Consider the following 20,213-nt stretch of genomic DNA (forward strand, 5'->3'; position numbering starts at 1 on the left):
CACATACTGAGTAAGACCACTGGTCTATATAGCTCCGTATTGTCTTCACAGACTGGCAGCAGCTTCTTCAAAGTTGACGGTAGGAATCTCTCTCTGCCCTATCTTGGAGAAGCCAGGGAGGGAACTTGGAACCTTATGCTCTTCCCACAGCAGCTCTATCCCCTGAGGGGAGTATCTTACAGTGCTCACACTTCTAGTCTCCCATTCATATGCAACCAGGGTGGACACTGCTTAGCTAAGGGGGCAAGTCATGCTTTCTATCACAAGACCAATTCTCCAGGAAAGCCAATGGGGGGGGGCTAATTGGCTCAAGGCCCATCTAGTCCAGCATCCTGCTTCACACAGTGGCCCACCAGACGCCTCTGAGAGAAGCCCACAGGCAGGTGCTGAGGGCATGCCCTCTCTCCTACTGCTACTCCCCTGCAACTGGTATTTGGAGGCATCTTGCCTCTGAGGCTGGAGGTGGCCTATAGCCTTCAGACTAGTAGCTATTGATAGACCTGACTTCCATGAATTTATCTAAACCCCTCTTAAAGCCATCCAGGCTGTTGGCTGTCACCACCTTTTGTGGCTAAGAATTCCATTGGTTGATTATACGTTGTGTAAAAAAGTACTTCTTTTTGTCAGTCTTAAATTTCTTGGCAATCAGTTTCATGGGATGACCCGTGGTTCTAGTGTTATGCGAGAGAGAGAGAAATTTCTCTTTCTCCACTTTCTCCACATGATGCATGATTTTATAAACTTCTATCATGTCTCCCCTCAGTTGTCTTTTTTCTAAACTAAATAGCCCCAGGTGTTGCAGCCTTACCTCGTAAGGAAGGTGCTCTAGGTCCCTGATCATTTTGGTTGCCCTCTTGTACACCTTTCCCCGTCCTAAAGATGTCCGTGGAGGATGTCCCAATGGGCATGCTCTCATTGCAATCACATGGGTGGAGATCTCACCTGAATTGGCCCACAGACTTTTACAGCTGGAAGGGACCTTGAAGGTCTTCCAGCCCATTCCAATGCTCAGTGCAGAAATCTGCTACATAAATGATCTTCACTAATTTTCAAGCAGGGGCCACTTTGGCAAAAAGCATTCAGAGTGAGAACGATTTCCCATGGAGCTGCACCTTTCCCAGTGTTAGGGGAGCCCTTTAAGCTAAATGGAGCCCTGTCAAGTGCCATCTCCAGCACCATCCTGGAAGGTGTGCATGGAGCCGTAGGAAGCATAGTTCTTCTCAGTGCATTCTCTGTAGAAGAAGACCCTCCTCCTCTGCTTCTGATTGGCTGTCTACATGCTGAAGCTCAGCTTACCCATCCCCTTGACTGACAGGCTTCAAAAAATGGGCACTGAGTACTCTCATTGAATTTAATGGGACAAGTAAACTTGTCCCATTAATTTCAATAAGACTACCTATGAATAAATTAGTGTGGATGTGAGCCAGTGACTGGAGTAGCCTGTTTCATAACTGCAAACATTTAAATGTGCATATGCATGATAAACACACACACACATACATACACACACACTGGGGTATCTGGGCTCAATGTTTGCAACAGAGGGGGCACACCTATTTAAAAGGGTTGGGAAGACCTGTCCTAGAGGATAGTGCTGGTAAGGTAAAGTGTGCCATTGATTTCAACTTCTGGCGCTCACAGAAGCCTGTGGTTTTCTTTGGTAGTATACAGGAGGGGTTTACCATTGCCTCTTCCCTCACAGTATGAGATAATGCTTTTCAGCATCTTCCTATATCATGGCTGCCCAATATAGTACCAGCAGGGATTTGAACCGGCAACCTTCTGCTTGTTAGTCAAGCATTTCCCTGCTGCTCCACGTAAGGTGGTGCATAGTGCTGGTAGTACAGGAGTAATAGTGTTGATGTCTCTGTCTCAGAGCCAGGACAAACTTTGGGCGTCCTGGGTGGGGAGTGCCTTCTGCATCATCCCCCCGTAGTTAATTTATCATTATTCCCTCCCTGCTTAGGGGTAGTGAGGAAGTGCTGTAGTCTGTTCCTGGTGGCCTGGTTTTCCATTGGGTGTGGAAGGAGTGTGGTGATGTCATAGGGTCATCACTGTGTGTTGATTGGTGACTTCCGTGAATGGATAAGGCAGGGGTGTTGTCAGCAAGTGACACTGTGAGTCAGAGGTGAAGGCGGAGTTTCCAGGGATGCCATAGGACTGGCTGATGGTGTTGCTCTGTTAATGCTTACTTTAACTTTATTTTGTCCCTTGCTGCTGAGAGTGCATAGAACAGCTTCTATAGCTTTGTTCACTTGTTGTGTTCAACACATATACAATCCATGTAAAATGTATGCACATACAATTCTGTTTCTGTGTAAGTTATGCATATAGTATGTTCAATGTACAGTGGTACACTTCCTCTCTGTATCCAGGTTCTCATTTAAAATAAACACATTTACAATCATTCCCATGATTGTAAAAAAACCTACATGTCTGGCATGCACATACAACTTAATAGGCTGGTTCTCATGATTCTAATTAGTGTAATAATGACTACGACGATGATGATTTAAAAAAACTTTGTTAGCTGCCCTGTAACAAATTGTTCTCCGGGTGACTCACAACAACACAATAAAAACATCCAATTAAAACTCATAACACAAAACAAACAAATTGCAATGGAAAATACAAAATACAATATAAAACATCTTAAAACTTTTTTTTAATTTTAAAAAATCAGTTTTAAAAGCCTGATTGAAACGTCAGTTAAATGTCTTAACCTGGCATCTAAAAGAATAAAGTGACGACGCCAGGAGAGCCTCACTGGGGAAGCTATTCCATAGACAGGGATGGGGTGCCATCACCGAAAGGGCCCTCTCCCTAGTAGCCACCTGCCTCACCTCATTTGGCAGGGGCACTCAGAGCAGGGCTTCCCAAGAAGAGCTTAAGGTCTGAGTTGGAAAATATGGGACAAGGTGCTCTCTCAGGCAACCTGCTCTTGAGCAGTTTAGGACTTTAAAGGTTAAAACCAGCACTTTGCATTGGGCCCAGAAATGGACTGAGAGTCAGAGGCCTTTTCATCCCACCTCATTAAAGAGCTGGGTACAACTGTTGGGTAGGATGGAGCCCTCCAACCCAGCTGCTGCTTGGCAGACAATCACTTCGTCCCTCTCCTCCCTTGCTTTTCACTCATAGATGACTGGAAAATAGTAGGGGTGTTCATGAAACTGGTATGCCCAGTTCAGTTTGAGTTCGAACTCAAACAGAACCGGGCAGGGCCGGCTCTGGGGAGTCTGGTGCCCCAATGCAACTAATGTTGAGTGTCCCCCCGCCCTGTTATAGTAAAAATAAAAATTCAAAATAAATATAATTCGTGTGTATTCAAAATTTAATACACAAAGATTTTACTTAATTATGAATATGACATTGTATATAATATAATTATGTATATATATATATATATATATATATATATATATATATATATATATAATTATATTACTTTATACTTAAAGAGCTATTTGGCTACCATTATGCTTCTGGGCAAAATACAAGGTGTAACCTATAAAGCTTAGGCCCTGGGTATTTAAGATAATGGAGCAGTCTTGGCTTGAGTGAATGAGTAAGTGAGAATGAGAATGGAGCAGTCTTGGCTTGAATGAGAGAGAGAGAGAGAGAGAGAGAGAGAGAGAGAGAGAGAGAGAGAGAGAGAGAGAGAATGGAGCAGTCTTGGCAAGAAAAGGAGAGAGAGTCTGTTCCCAGAGGCGTAACTATAGGGGGGGCAGGGGGGGCACGTGCCCCGGGCGCCATCTTTTTTGGTCACATGGGGGGCGCCGCCATGACAAAAAATTATTATTTTTTAAAAAATTTTGTTAATACAAATGTTTCCTGCTCAGTGCAGCAGCGCTGCAGCAGTCAAGGGAGCGCGTCGGCGCCCCCTCCCCCACGAGCGGTCCCTTCCGCGCCGCCGGCGCCCCCCCCATTGCTTTGCTGGCGCCTGGCGGCCAGTAAGTGGCCTGGCTTGGCGGCGGCGGCGGGCGCTTGTGAGGAAAAACCTAAGTATAATGTAGCATGTTGGGGGCGCGGGGGGGGCACCATTTCAATGCTTGCCCCGGGCGCCGTTTTCCCTAGTTACGCCTCTGTCTGTTCCCCATCGTTCTGGAGGTCCCCATCTTCCTCCTGCCACAGGCACCTTACCCTCCCCCCCAGCAGCGATTTCTCTCCCCACAAGGCTCCCTCCCTCTCTGGCATTTTTGCCCACCTTGTGGAGGGGGGACTGACCTCCTCCTCCTCTGCTTCCTCCTCCTGCTCCTCCACTGTGTCTGGTGCAGTTCTTCTTCTTCTTGCCGCCTCCCACCAATTCAAGCCGCCACATGGCCGAGGGGATGGCTGAGGGTGTGTGTGTGTGTGTCCTTCTACACCCCCCGCCCCCCAGTGGAAGAGGAGGCAGCAGCTGAAGATATCAGAGCAACGCCGTGGCCTCTGCTTGGCCTGGCGTCGCTTCCCAACTGCGAGGCGCAGCTGCACAGTTAAGAGACTTAACTGTGCAGGCGTGTCTCACAGTTGGGAAGCGACGCTGGGCCAAACAGCAGGCCATGGCATTGCTCTTGTATCAGCCACCACTGGAGGGTGTGTGTGTAGGGGGTAGGACACACACGCACCTCCTCGGCCGCGTGGTGGCTGGAATTTTTTTTTTTTTTTAAGGAGGTATCATCGGCTCGACGCCCTCCTGCAGTCTGCGCTCCGATGCAGTGCATCATCTGCTTACTGGTAAGAGCTGACCCCTGGAACCGGGCATGTTCAGTCCTCCCCCCCTTGAATTCCAGCAGGTCTGGGGGTTCTAACAAAAAAAATATTTATAATAGAAGACCTCACCGCCTCTTAAATGGCCGCAGGTGGTGTGTGTCTCTGGCGGTTCCCCTGCCCCTGCTGGCCTCTCCTTGGGGGTTTATGGGCCATTTTCAGCCAGTTCTGGGCCTCTTTGTGCTGGTGGTGGCCTCCTCCATTTTTGAGGCTGCCGAGCATGAGCACTGGCCATCTGTAGAACCAGGTCTGGGTTGGCTTGGGGGTGAACTGGTGGTGAGCCCACGAGCTGGCCAAGTTCGATGTTGAACCGGCTAGAGCTTGAGCCGGTTCAAACATCCCTTGAAAATGGGAACGCACATGTCTCCTGAACTTGGGTAGGATGCATCTCCTACCCTAACTAGAATCGTGAGAGCAGCCCTACTGGCTGAATAAGCCTTATGTTTTGCTGGCATTAGCTCTGCTCTAGTGAGACCTCAGGATCATTCTGTTAACCTTTCTGCACTGTCGTTTCTCCTTTTATACACTGTAGTAAGTATTCCCTGATGGCAGAGTTTTGAGTCATATCTGGAAGAGTTGCTATAACTGATAGTGATTGTAGATTAATCTGTACGGACAGACAAAAGAATGCAGGGAATTTTGGCACAATGGGAGGAATGAAAACAGATCTAATGCTTCCCCTCTTCAGACTCTGTCCATCCTTGCTGTGAACCCTGATCAGTCGACAAATGAACTCATTCACCTTTTCTTGCAGCAGACTGCCAATGACGTGCACAGACCTCATTACTCACCCATCCTACACCAGTCATCTTTCCAGAAGTATGAGCAACAAGAAAATAAAATTTCACCCAGAAAGGGAAGTGTAGGAAGACAAGTTGGGATGTGCAGAGTTCTTTATTGCTGCTTCTGCTGCTATTGCAACGCAGTGCTGGATGATAACACACAGGGAAGTAGCTTATCTGACTCCAGAGGTATGTGCCTGAAGTCAGAGAAGAGCTGGGATGTTCTCAAAGAAAGGAGCCATGGAATTTTGTGGCACAAATGTCTGCGGCTGAGCGTATGCTTCATTTCACCTAAGAGAGCCACAGAGCAGATGGGTTCAAAGCACCCGGGGACCCCAGTTCCTGAGGGGGCCCCAGCTCCACTCTCCCTATTTTCTTCATTCTCTCTCACTCCAAGGGGCTGCTGGGGAGAGGGGTGAACATGGGCCCCCTCTCCCTAGCTATGCCTCTGACCACAGCCTAGGGCTACCAAACACAAATGGAGACCTGTGAGATTTCATGGAAAAGCTGTGTTCTTGCCTTTCTTTCTTTCCTTCCTTCCATGTTTCTTTCTTTTCTCTCTCACAGACACAAATCCTCTTCACACAATCACCCAAACCTGGGGTTTCTGCCTCTAACCCAGGTTTGCATGCACTTGTGAACCAGGGCCAAACCCCCAAGTCCAGGCTGCTGAAAACTGCTCCTTACCCTCACTCTTAATCCAGACTAGTGCAGAGCAGGTGCCTCTGTACCTGGGTTTGTGGACCATGAGTCCACTTTCTGCTCCATTTGCAGGTTCCAACAGCTGACTGACATGTTTTTTAGAGAGTGCTGTGGCTGGAGGGGCTGATCTTGAAATGTGAGACCACTCCTCTATGGTCACTTGCTTGAAATGGCTTGAATGGGGCTTGCCATGGATGCTCCCCTCTCAGGGCCAATCAGAGCACAGCTGATAACATAATGGAATTTCCCACTTCCTGTCCAAGTGGTGCATTGTGGGAAGGTTCTCATTTTTGGAGGCCTTTCTGGCTCCAAGTGAGTGGTGGTGGTGGTGGTGGCAGAACCCAATGAAAGCTCTGCTCATCTGACCAGCGTGGGGAAAGGATTCTTCAAGCTCCAAACTACCCCCTTCTGACTGTGTGCAAGCACCCACAGTCTTCTCCCTCTCTCAGCAACCCATCCATCCATCCATCCATCCATCCATCCATCCATCCATCCATCCATCCATCATCCTTTACATGCACTGTAATTCTCTGTCTCTCTCTCTCTCTCCCTCCCTCCCTTCTCCTCCCGTTCCCCCTGCCCCCACCCCCGCGGGCCAGATGACACTTTTCCAGCCCATGCGGTTAAAGGTTAGATGAACCAAAAGCACACCCATCATTATGTCTTCCACACACATCCCAGCACCCTTCCAGCACATTCCTTTATTGTGTGTGAGGTGGCTGTTCATCTGAACAGCAGCTCTACATATGACCTAAATACAGGAGTACCTCACTGTACGTATTTGAGGCATATGTAGAGCAGCTGTTTGAATGAACAGCGCCCCTGCACATATGCACAGTGAGAAGTCCCTGAGCTCTGCAATTCTGATTTCCTCCCTCCTGCAGCTGCTATTTTAGTTTAAAAAACAAACAAACATGCAGAGAGCTAAATTACACTCACACAACATGCAGGTTGGTTCTGACTGCTCAGAGTTTGGGCTCACATTACCGAGTGCTATTCCATTAAAAAGGATGCCCTTCTTCAAACAGAAAGCTTGATGCCAGAGAGAAGGTGAAGACAGAACTCCTCATTATGTGTGGGCTGCCCCAACTGCGGGATGAGTCAGTTGCCTCAGATGGGTTCATGAGGAGGGGCACGGAGGGTAGCAATCGTCATGGGCCACCCATGCTGCCTGATGCTATCGCCCTTCCTCACCTCACTGGTCTGTGGGAGGAGAGCTGGTCTTGCAGTAGCAAGCATGAATTGTCCCCTTTGCTAAGCAGGATCTACTCTGGTCTACATTTGAATGGGAGACTACATGTGAGCACTGGGAAATATTCCCCTTAGGGGATGGGGCTACTCTGGGGAAAGCATCTGCAGGCTTGCATGCCAAAGGTTCCAAGTACCCTCCCTGGCATCTCCAAGATAGGGCTGGGAGAGACTCCTGCCTGCAGCCCTGGAGAAGTCGCTGCCAGTCTGTGTAGACCAGGGATTCTCAATGTTGGGTCCCCAGATGTTATTGGACTTCAACTCCCATAATCCCCAGCCCCAGTGGCCTTTGGTTGGGGATTATGGGAGTTGAAGTCCAATAACATCTGGGGACCCAATGTTGAGAATCCCTGGTGTAGACAATACTGAGCTAGATGGACAAGGGTCTGACTGAGTAGAAGGCAGCTTCCTATGTTCTTATGGACATGCTGTTCATTTTTCCTTTCCTGACCTGCTGGGGTGCACCTCTGCTTTCCCTTCTTCCTGATCACCTGATGTGAGCTAGGAACCTCCCTGCTGCCACTTCCTATCTTGGTGGCATGTCTAAGAGTGCTTATGTGCCACTGCTGCTTCTGCAGTAACCCCCAGTTTGGAGCGGAGGGCATCATATCATCCTGCGTCACAGGCAGTAACATGTCTTGGACGGCCCCTACTGTGTCTAGATATAATTTTGCATGGAAGAAGCAAGCAATCATAGGAACCTTTAACTGTAGTCTGAAGTGCCACACATCAGAGGTTCACTTCCTCAAAAAGAACATAAGAAGAGCCCTGCTGGATCAGGCCCAAGGCCCATCTAGTCCAGCATCCTGTTTCGCCCAGTGGCCAACACATAGTGCTCAGTTGCTGTTGAACTGCTTTTCAGGCTGCTGGGTGGTGAGGAGCAGATAAGAATTTCTGTATCCTTTTATCTGCAGGATAAAAGCAGCTCTGAAAAATGGCACACAGAGAATTAAATAAGCAACCCTGTCCCATGTGAACTAATGATTGTGAAAGTAGTGTCCTCTGAGAAAACATTGACGCATCAGAGTATCAAGTGTAGTTTAACCCCAAGAACTGGACCTAAGACATTGGGCCAGTGCAGAGGCCATGCAGAACCAGAGGCAGGGGCGTAACTATAATAGGGCAAGGGAAGACAGTTGTCTGGGGGCCCACTGCCTTGGAGGGCCCACCAGAGGCAAGTCACATGACTGACTCCCCCAGCCTTGCCCGGGCTTCCTTCAGTTTTATTCATCCTCCAAAATTGATGTGAGTATTAAGACCTGGAGCTACCAAAATAGCATGTCTTTCTCTAGTACCATTAAATGACTTGCATTGTCCACAATTTACAAAACCTTTAAAAACATAATTTAGGGGGCCCCATTTTAAAATCTTGTCTCTGGGCCCACTCCAACCTTGCTATGCCCCTGACCAGAGGCGCTCTTACCACTGGACTTCCGGGCTGGTCCAGGGCCTCCACAGCCCTTGGGGACCCCCAAATCCTCTTTAGTCTGTCCTGGGTGATGTGGTTGCTTGGCCAACCATGATGATGCTTAATTTGCAGGGGAGGGGGCTCCAAAGGCGTTTAGCTCCAGGCTCCAAAATTATCTAGGTGCACCTCTGAGCAGAACCAGAGATAAAGCTTGATTTCCCATGAGTTTCAAGAGTGCATGCCCCTGCCCACATGAGCTTCCTAGAAAAGCAACTTCTATTTAGGTTAGGAAAAAACCAAGATCACTTGTGACATCTCAACTGACCGATCTTAGTTTGTTCTAACCAACTTCTTGGGATAAATTTAGATCTGAACTGAAGGTGTGAAGTAGCTTCACTTCTAGGTTATTTCAAGCAAGTTGGATAGAGTCACCCAAGACTGGTCAGTCTGGACGTCACAACCAATTTTGCTTGGTTTCTAACCTAAACCAGAAGCCATCTTCCTCGGAGGCTCATATAGGCAGGGGAGAGGGGAGTAGGTGCTTCTGAAGCTTGGGGACCCGGAATAATAGAATTTTGGAGTTGGAAGGAACCTTGATCTTCTAGTCCCGCCCACTGTTCCATGCAAGAAACTGCCACAGCAACTCTGACAGATGCCTGTCCAGAAAACCTCCAGGGAGTTATTCACACATGGCTTCATGCTGCAGGGTAAATGTTGAGTGAAGCCACTTCAAATTACACTCACAGCATTGAGGGAAGCAGCCCCTGCCCTCTGCTCTTGGGGTTTTTTGGTGCAAGTTCACATTGCATGCTTCTGTGTTTTCCTTCTAGCCAATGGGGCGGGGGCGAGAAGAGAGATTGAGATTTCTAAAGCCTATATATATATATATATTTTATACCGCCTAAAACTTATGTCTCTGCATTCCTAAAGAGGGTTTCTCTCTTATCATGTTAATGACTCTGTGTCAGTGCCTCTCCCTATTTGCTCTGGCGTTTTCAGAAAAAGTCGCTTAAAACCAGCATTTTAAAAACCCAGAGATATATCAAGGTAAGCTAGAATTTGGAAGACAAAGCCCAATTTGTATGTGGAGCAGAGGCGTAACTGGGGAAAACGGCGCCCAGGGCAAGCTCTACCTCTGAAATTGCGACCGCGCGGCGGCAGATCGCCGAGTACATAGTGACGCCGAGGCCTGCCGTCTGGCCCGGCGTCGCTTCCCAAGTGCGAGGCACGCCTGCGCAGTTTCATTCTATGAAAGTTGGGAAGCGATGGGCTGATGACCTTGGTGCTCACTCCCCACAAGCCATCCCAGGGGGCACACGACAACTCAGTCGGGCCACCGGCCAGGGCGCAGGTAGCGGCGGCGTGAGCTGGCAAGGGCGTGCGGCTGCCGCCCTGAAAAAAAAAATTTGTGGGGAAGGGGGTGATCAGGGGGGTTCATGGCACTTTTTGGCGCCCCCCATGTGACCCACCAAGTGGCGCCCAGGGCACGTGCCCTGCCTGCCCCCCTATAGTTACGCGTCTGATGTGGAGTGCTTCCAAGGATCTCGAATGGACTTCGGGGTAAGTTTGGCTGGTGTGTCAATGCACACACTCTCATCTGGAGGGGATTGGGGGTAACAGTCCTGTCTGTAAAGCCTCCAGGAAAGGTAAGCCTACCGCTGTACAAGACTGTCCCATCAGGCTTTAACCACATGATGTCTGAACCAGCCTAGTCTCAATATTGTTAAGCACTGCTTAGGGGCAGGCCTGCCAAGCTCTGGTTATCTTGTCTGAAGTACTCAGTGTAGCTGACCCCAGCTCTACCCAAAATCTCAGGGGTTTCATTAGGCTGGCGGGTGTGGGAGAGAAACAGCCAGCCCATAATAACCACTTCCTCTCCAAACCTACTTGACTCTTTTCCTTCCTAAGTCACCCCACCTCACAGTTGTTGCATGCATGCTAGTCTAAGCAGCTGGAAGAGTCCCTAGCTAATGCAAGCAAAGGGATAAATAGCTTGTGGCAGTGTGTATGTGGAGGAATGCCATTATTTTCCAGGAAGCCCTTCGGGTCTCTATCAATGGCAGGGAGACTCAAGCATGCCCTGCTTAACTCCTTCAAAAATAACTTCCTTGGCTGTCCATATGGATGGACAAGGTCATTCTTCTGCAGAGGACCGAAGACTAGATTTAGCATTGGTGTGTATTTTTTTTATGGCATTGCCCTTTAATGTTCACATTCCTGTGACTGTCTTATTATTTGAACTCCTACCCTACAGAAGCCATGGATAGTCAAATTAATGGTGGATTTTTCATGCATCCATACAGTTACAACTGCATGCGCACGCACACACACTCTCTCACACACAATCTGATTTTATGTAAACAGGATTCCCTTTAGTCCAAACTTCGGAGTATCCAAACATTCCCCGAGGCCACTGGAGGACATGAATTTGTACCAAGCATGTTTAAATTTAGACACATGCTCACGTCCCATTGATTTCAGCAGGCTTGGTGGTGAAGCATGTGCTGAAGGGCTTTGCTGGGACTGAAGAACATGCTTATATGCTTTGCTGAATGGGGCCCCACATAAATGTCAGGCAAGTGACAAGCTTAACATCCCCAGGGAATGAAAGCCTCCCCATATTTTTATAGATCAAATAAGGACGTCGCAGATATGCCACCATTCTTGTGGTTGAACACTGATCGGAGTTTGAATGTGTGCCCACCCCCACCGCCATGAATACACACACTCTATTGCTACCTTGTGGAAGAGAAATGTTTTCCAGAATATAGTTCAAGCAGGAAAGTGTGTGTGTGTGTGTGTGTGTGTGTGTGTGTGTGTGTGTGTGTGTGTGTATACTCCTGTGTATCATGCATGCTGTTGCATCTGGTTGACCATCCGTGACCTGACAGCACAGTGTCAAGCTGTCATTGCGCGTCATGTCAGATTAGCAACAGGCTCTCAACAATTATCCAGCCATGTGAGGGATTTTCTTCCTCTTCACTACAGAAATGTGGAAGTTACACGAAGATGAGACCAAATGCCAAGCCAATGCTGATCTGAGTGCCCCGTCTCAGTTTTAACTAGAAGAAGACCTGGAGGTGTCACCAAGGGACTCAGGAGTCCTCCAGGGCAGAAATGAAGGGCACCCTGCTTAACTCGAGTCCCCCCTGTGCTCACTCTCAAGAGTCACTCCATTCCCAGCACCCTCCTCTTCCCCACCCCACCCCCAGCTTCCCACTCTGTCACAGTCTGAAAGACAGCTTTAAAATGAAGTATCATTTTAAATAAGAGTATAATAACATAAGCACAGCCCGGCTGGATCAGGCCCAAGGCCCATCTAGTCCAGCATCCTGTTTCACACAGTGGCCCACCAGATGCCTCTGGGAAGCCCACAGGCAAGAGCTGAGGCCATGCCCTCTCTCCTGCTGTTGCTTCCCTGCAACTGGTATTCAGAGGCATCTTGCCTCTGAGGCTGGAGGTGGCCTATAGCTACCAGACTAGTATGTCATTCCCTGGTAAACAAAGAGAGAAGCATTCGGTTCAGCATGAATAGCAGGGCCAAGCCAAGGCTGTGGGCAGCTGTACTCAAATGTAGCCCCAGAGGGCCTCTGAGTTAGGGTTCTGTAGAATCCAAGGGAAAGAGTGGTATGCAAGGACAAGGCAGCAGAGTGGAATCATCAGAAACATTAACAGTTCAATGAAGTTGGTATTATGTACATAGAGGCAAGTGCAGACTGCTTTTCCATGCTCTTGCTGCTGGCTGTTAGCCCCACTTTACTTCAGGACTGGAATACGTCACTAAAGCCCCATTCAAAAGCTGGCCTGGATCAAGGAATGGATTAACCAAAAACACCACAGGGTCCCTGAGGTAAATGACTTGAGATAGGATGTGAAGAAAGCAGAAGGTACTGCTTAGTTGCACAGAGAAAGGCCAAAGGCCAGGTTCCATGTATTTACACAAGGTCCAATCAAGCAAGAGGGTCACCTAATGGCGCAGTGGGGAAGTAACCCGCCTAGAGAGCAGTAGGCTGTTGGTTTGAATCCCCGCTGGTATGTTTCCAAGACTATGGGAAACATCTATATTGGGCAGCAGCAATATAGGAAGATGTTGAAAGGCATCATCTCACACTGCGCAGGAGATGGCAATGGTAAACCCCTCTTGTATTCTACCAAAGATAATCACAGCGCTCTGTGGTTGCCAGAAGTTGACACAACTCGGCGACACAACTTTACTTTACCAATCCCCGGGGCCAATGTTGCACACTTTGATGGTTCCAGAGGGGGGCAGTCTTTTCTTGCCTGTACTGTTGATTGACAGGGAGGGTCCACCAGCAAGAACAATACTGGGGGAAGGGGCGACGTGGAACATGTTCGACCTCAAACCCGTTTGGTTCGACCATTCAGGGTTGAACCGAACCACCCCCTGTTGGGCCTGGTCATTCCCAGGCCATGCAGAGGCCCACTGCGCAGGCGTGGCAGCCTCCAAAATGGCCACCATGCCGAGGGGAGGAAGGCCAATGAGCACCCAAAGAGCAGCTGGCCGGCAGGCGGAGCAGGAACCTCCACAGACCCCCCCCCACCTTGAACAACTCCCCCGGAGGGGGTAAGTGGAAAAAATTACAAAAAACTCACACTCACGAACCCCCCCTCCCAGACTGGACTGAACCAAACCGGGAGGGGGGGTTCAAGGGGGTGCCAGACCGAACTGGCCCAGTCTGGTTCGAGTCCAGTTTGGACTCAAACCGAATCAGACCAGCCGGTTCCATGCACAACCCTACCAGCTGGCACCCATCAGAGGGACAGCCATTTTCCATGCCTCTTCTTCATATGCTTTTTCATTCCATGCCTCTTCTTTATCCTCAGAGGCAGGATGCCTCTGAGTACCAGTTGCAGGGGAGTAACGGCAGGAGGGAGGGCATGCCCTCAACTCCTGTCTGTGGCTTCCAGCAGCATCTGGTGGGCCACTGTGCGAAACAGGATGCTGGACTAGTTGGGCCTTGGGCCTGATCCAGCAGGGCTGTTCTTATGTTCTTATATGCCTAATTTGGGAATGGAAGCTTGAGCCATTCACCTCTGGTTAATTTGTGTAATTATTTTGGATGTTTGGACTTCCCAGCATTCGACTAAGATTCTTTGAGTCCTGTGGGATGCCCCTTTCCTTATCATGCTTGAGTGTTTCTTATAGCTGTGCATACCTGTTAGCGCATTTATACCATGGATGTGTTGGGGGTTGTTAATTTCACCCCCAATAGGTAAACAGCAGAGCACCACTCCTGAGATGTGCAAGCCCCCCCCCCGCAAGGACCACTAAAAAAAAATCTCATCCAGCAGTAACTGCACGATGGGCAGCCAAAGGCCGTGAGGGTCACTCACTTCCGCTATGCCCAGGGAAGAAAGCACTATGTGCGGTGGGGGGGTGGTCCAACTCCTCTTCAATGGCAGTCGGCTCAAATTCAGAACCCCACACACTTTAGATTTTATCAGGCCAACACAGAGGTTTATAGAAGAATGTAAACAATGCCGAGAAGCAAGGAAGAGAAAGGGTCCACAAAATTCAGGGTAACCCAACCACAACAAATGACTAGCAGAAAGTTCAGGACGGGCAAAAGCTAATGATTTTCTCTATGCAATGCATAAACGGCCTGTAGGACTCACTGCTACAAGAGGCAGGCATGACCCTGGCTTAGATGGTTTTAAGAAACTTTTCTTAAGGAAGAAAGCACACACTCCAGTTACAGAGTAGGTAGGAGAGGATGGTTTTGTTGTTGCAGCTATTTAGAGAAAACACATGGGGATTCTTGTAGAACTAAATACTAAGTATGTATTGGTTAAGTACACTTGGATAGGAAAGACCTAATCCTAATCTAAAAGACTACATAATGAATAGGTAAGGAGGGAGTGAGATGTTTCCATCTACTCTCTAAAAGGAAAGGAAGGATTGTGACTCAGCACAGGAAGTGCTTCAGAGTCAGTTCAGAGGTCATAGAGTAGGGATAGATAGGGAGACCCTTACTCACTGTTTCTACTGCCTATGCCCCTAGTGGTCATTAGGGTAATTGGTGCAAAAGGTCAATGCACTGGAACTCCATCTCCAATAGATTGTGGAATGCGCTCCCTGCTGAGATACGATCCTCCCCATCTCTGGCAATTTTCAGAAAACACCTGAAAACACATCTCTTCAGCCAGGCTTTCTCAGCTTTTTAAAACTTGTTTTTAAATTGTTTTGATTATTTAATTGTTGTTTTATGATGTTTTTAATTGTTAATCATTGTTTTATGTTTTATAATTTTTGTTTAATTATTAATTGATTTTAATGGTGTTTTAATGTAAACCGCCCTGAGCCATTTGGAAGGGCGGTATAAAAGTTTTAATAATAAATAATAAATAAATAATAATAGGATGTTCTTGGGTTTTTATATATTGTTTTCACTTGTGAGGGTAAATGATTTTCTTCCCGGCTCCAAGCTTGGTCTGGGAGCTGAGGGGAAGGTCTTCCCTTTAGATTCTGCCTGCTGGCCAAAAGGAGGTACTTGCCAGAAATAAAGATTCCCCCCCCCCCACAAGCGTGGGAATATATGGAAAAATTCTCTTTCCCTTCTGTTTCTGAAGAATGCTCTGAAGGCTGATGCATTAGATTAAGTTCCCATCCTTATGCCATAAAGTTCCTGCTTCAAACCTGGGATTGCCTGACAGAGATAAGGCTCATGGAAATAAAAGAGACCAAAGTTCATGAGACCAACAGAAGGCAATTTTGCCATCAATTGGCAGGGGTGGGGGAGGAGGCAGGGCTTTTCTCATGCCTTCAAGATTATGTATTGCCAGAGGATGAATCAACCCCTGATTTAATTTCTCTTTCTCATTATTTTTCTCTGTTATATCTACCAGTTCTCTTATCCCACACATCCAGCAAGCATGTCTCCTTATAAATCAGCCTTCCACAGATTCACTTGCATAATCTGAAGCAGGATGCACCACAAACAGACAGCAAAAGTGAAACAGGTATGGTAAAACAAGAGCAGATATTTTCTGATGACTCCACAAGTACAGCAAGCGACAAGAGACAGGAATGTTAAAAGTCCTCCAGGTTATTAATTCAGCCTGACTAGAATCACCCATAAGGTGTAGTTCTGTAGTCACTGCACATCAGGGAAGACGAAATAACCAACCCAACTTCAGTAAGATGGTTGCCATTTGGATATGGCAGAATGGCTCGGATTCTGTCAACGAAGAACCAGTTGGAGTTCTCCCACAATGGCCACAAGTACTGATGAGGGAAAGCCTTTCTCAGGCCACCCAGTGAGTCTACAACAATGGTAATTTCAAACCAAGGCCCAGCCCCAATAGGCCCAATGTATGGAAAAAAACTGTGAGTCTATCCCTCCCTCAAGCCCCACAGTAGGAAGGCTTTGGGGAACCACTCATGGGCTCAGATGTCAACTTAGTTCACTAAGGGGGGCTTAGGGGGACCTCTTCTGCGCAGGTGTGCTGGAGCACCTCACAGTTTTCAAGGGCCGCTGGGCCAGACGGGCAGGCCCGGTGGCCTCTCCGCCCACCACCAGCACCACCACTGGGTGCGTGGAGGCCTGCTCAGCTCACCCCCAACTCCCCCGCCCCTTGGCCATGCACATTGGCAGTTAAAATTAAGGTACATTTTGGCTGTTCGGCGTGGCAGCGGGCGTGAGGTGGCAGCAGGAGGCACTCCAGAGCCCCCCCTGGACCCGTTACCCCCCCCAGACCTTGTAGGCCACAGACCGGGGCCCCAAGGTCCAAGGGTAAGGAGGCCTCTGGATAAATGTATGTTCCTGACCAAATATTCAGAGATAGTGACATCATGGTGGACCCTTTGAAAGCCCAGATACCAACTGAGCATGCAAATGATCCAAAGATATCATTTCAGTAGGGGCAGCAGTGGGGCAGGCATGGGGTGGCAGCAAGAGGCCCCCCCCCATGCAAGGGGGCCTCATGGCAGGAGGGGGACTCGTGGCGGGGGTGGTCCAGGCACCAAAATTACCTAGGTGCACCACTGCATTAATTATTTCTTTTTCTATGTAATTGCTTTGAGAACTTTTGTTGAAAAGCAGTATATAAATATCTGTAGTGGTCGTAATAGGAACCTCAAGACCGGAGGAGACTGGGATCTATTCTAGGAAGCTATGTTGGCTATGTCTATGTAGAACCCTTTTGGGGTGCAGAAGGGAAGTGTGTAATGTCAGAAATGAAGTGTGCAATATCAGGCCAGAGGTATGAAGCCTCTGGATTGGCCAGGCCTGGTATAAATATGAGGATATGCCTGGACTCCAGCCTTAGGCCCAGGCATATCCTCATATTTACAAGAGAGCAGTGCATTATTCCACTTGGTCCAGCTTGTCCTTTATGCTCCAGCTTAGGCCACTGACCTTAGGGACCCCGAGTTCCATTTTTACTGGAGCTCAGTGGTTTGAGCCGGAAGCTGGAGCCTGAGGTAAAGCAAGCTTGGGGCACTCCAACGTTCTGGATTTGGGTGTGGCTGCCCACAGCTCTGGCCTGAACCTAATAATCATGCAATCAGGGGTGACCACAAAAAGTTAACGTGGATGAGAAAGAAGACTAAAAATGGCTGTGTGATGTGAACCAGCCCCTCAGCTCCTTAATAAAAAGCACCAGTCCCCTTCCTTTTGAGAATAGCTATTTGACCACAGTAGAAAGAAATTTGGAAATAGAATATAGTAATGTAGCAATTATCTGGTGACCTCTAGTGGAGCAATATGTCACAACAGTCATTGTGGCACTTGGAAAAAATGAATACATTTCTTGCAGTATAAGCTTTCTTGGACTATAGTCCACTTAATCAATTGTTTATGGTGTTTATGTTAATCTAGCTAGGCATCCATCCATCCATCCATCCATTAGTATATATACAGAAAATTGAAAATAGTGGCTCACATATTGCACATGGGCAGTTGGAGCACCACCTATGACCAGCAAACTATTGTATGAACCAATCCAATGTGTGGAAGACTGTAGATGCATACAGATCTGTATGTGCTTTTTTATTTTTTTATTTTTTTTATTTTACAGGAATGCATGTAGTCATTCAATCAAAAACATGTACTGTACATTTGTCCAGACACCTGTATGCACAAACAATGTATTATCTGAATAGGACTTATAGCTCTTGCTTTTCATGGCCATTTGACCTCAGTGACCCAGGACTCTGATGCATCCCGAGTGCTGGAATCCACGGCAGGCTGTCCAAAGCTCTCCAGCTTGTTGGCTCCCCAGAAGACCCAGGCTGTTACAGAGTCCCATGATGTTGTGAGCTACACCTGGTTTCACACTCTGTATATGCTCAGAGGGAAAGAGGGAAAGTCACATCATGTACATGGACCTAGTGTGTAATTATAAAAAAGAATGTTCAAAGTAACAGCAAAAGGGTACATGTTTAGGCCAGTTAATCAATGCATTTGACTAAGGCAAAACAATATAGGTGACATCAGCATGTAAGCATTCTGTCAGAGGAAGTAAAGGATTAGCTTCCAGCTTGTCTCCTAGGGGTTAATCATTTCACTCCATTGAACTCCAGTTGCAAAGAGTTCAGTTATTCTTTTCAACAGGGAATCTCTCAATGGAATTGCTGGCAAAGACACACAGGCCTCAGCCTGGCCTGCTGGGCTATGAGTTCTGGTCCAATATGTAGCCTGGGCCATAACAATGACTAGACCACATGCTTCCATCTGCTCTGTCACTGAATGTGTAGGTCCAGTCTCAGAATGCTGCCAGGAGATGCTTAAATAGGATCACTTGAAATACTGACCTAGTCTTGGGACCTAGGTTAAATTATATGCATAATGTTAAAGGGGTATGGCTATAGTCATACCCAGGGTCTTGGAAATACATTACTACCCTGGGGTGGTCCCATCCAATCTGTCTTTACTGGCTCAGCAAAAAAGTGTTGCTAAGGCAGAAGCTTCAAGTCCTTCCTTCAGATATTGTGAGTGCTGTCTAGAATGTGGTTGTGGGAATGTTATAGCACAGCTGGGATCTTTCCTGTGACATAATTTGTGGCTGGGACAAATAAGTCACCTATTTCCAGCTGTACCGTTTGGTACTTTGAAAAAGGTTTGGGAGTCCTGTTTGCTCCTATGGTGCAACTCTAAAACAAGAGCTTTCCTTCAGCTGTAATGTGAAATATGGGAAAGAGCAAATGAGTATGTAGCTCTCTATTGGATAGGGAATACACTGGAATTTTTCTTGATCCTGGTGGATTGCTGTAAGGTGGCGGATGTGGGTGGGGGGGTGGAGAGGAAATAATTCTGAAGGGAAATTTGGGAGGAAAAATAAGATCTTGAGAAGAAGCTAGACTGTGAAGAAAAGGAGTTTGGAACAAGAAGAGAAAGGTCAAAGACTGAATTATTGAAGAAGAAGAAAGAACCATGGCTTTCTGCTCTAGTGCATCATTCACTCAGCCACAGAGTCAGCATCAGGAGCCAGGGGACTGGGGCCAGGAGACAGGACAGGAGAGCTGGTCTTGTGGTAGCAAGCATGACTTCTCCCCTTTGCTAAGCAGAGTCCACTCTGGTTGCATATGAATAGGAGACTACATGCATGAGCACTGTAAAATATTTCCCTTAGGGGATGGAGCTGCTCTGGGAAGAGCACCTGAATGCAAAGGTTCCAAGTTCCTTCCCTGGCATCTCCAAGACAGGCTGAGAAAGATTCCTTCCTGCAACCCTGGAGAAGCCACTGCCCATCTGTGTAGACAATACTGAGCTAGATGGACCAATGGTCTGATTCAGTATATGGCAGCTTCCTATGTTCCTGTGTTCTTTCATAACTGCAGAGAAGCTTGAGGAGCAGCTGCTTCATCAGTCCTGTGGATTATAAAAATTGTGAGACATCTGTGTTGTGTTTTGTTTTACTTGCATGTTCTCTTGTGAATAGGGAATTCGGGTTTTTGATTTGAATACATATATGTATTCTATATGTAAAATGTGTATTTGTTGGTTGATTAATGTAAACCTTTTAATGATTAAATTTGCCTTTAAATCATTTCAATGTTGGTCTCTGGGAGAAATAGGAGAAGGTTACACAGTCCTTTTGTTTTAACGTGATTTAATCCAATTCATTTAAGTTATTTAATCCCTCAGAGTTGAGCAACTACAGGCCTGTCTCCAACCTTCCGTGGCTGGGCAAGGTAATTGAGAGGGTGGTGGCCTCCCAGCTCCAGACAGTCTTGGAGGAAAGTGATTATCTAGACCCATTTCAAACTGGCTTTTGAGCAGGCTATGCAGTGGAGACTGCCTTGTTTGGCCTGTTGGATGATCTCCAATTGGGAATTGACAGTGGAAGTGTGACTCTGTTGGTTC

Source organism: Hemicordylus capensis, chromosome 1 (genome assembly GCF_027244095.1).
Source record: "Hemicordylus capensis ecotype Gifberg chromosome 1, rHemCap1.1.pri, whole genome shotgun sequence".
NCBI classification, from domain to species: domain Eukaryota; kingdom Metazoa; phylum Chordata; class Lepidosauria; order Squamata; family Cordylidae; genus Hemicordylus; species Hemicordylus capensis.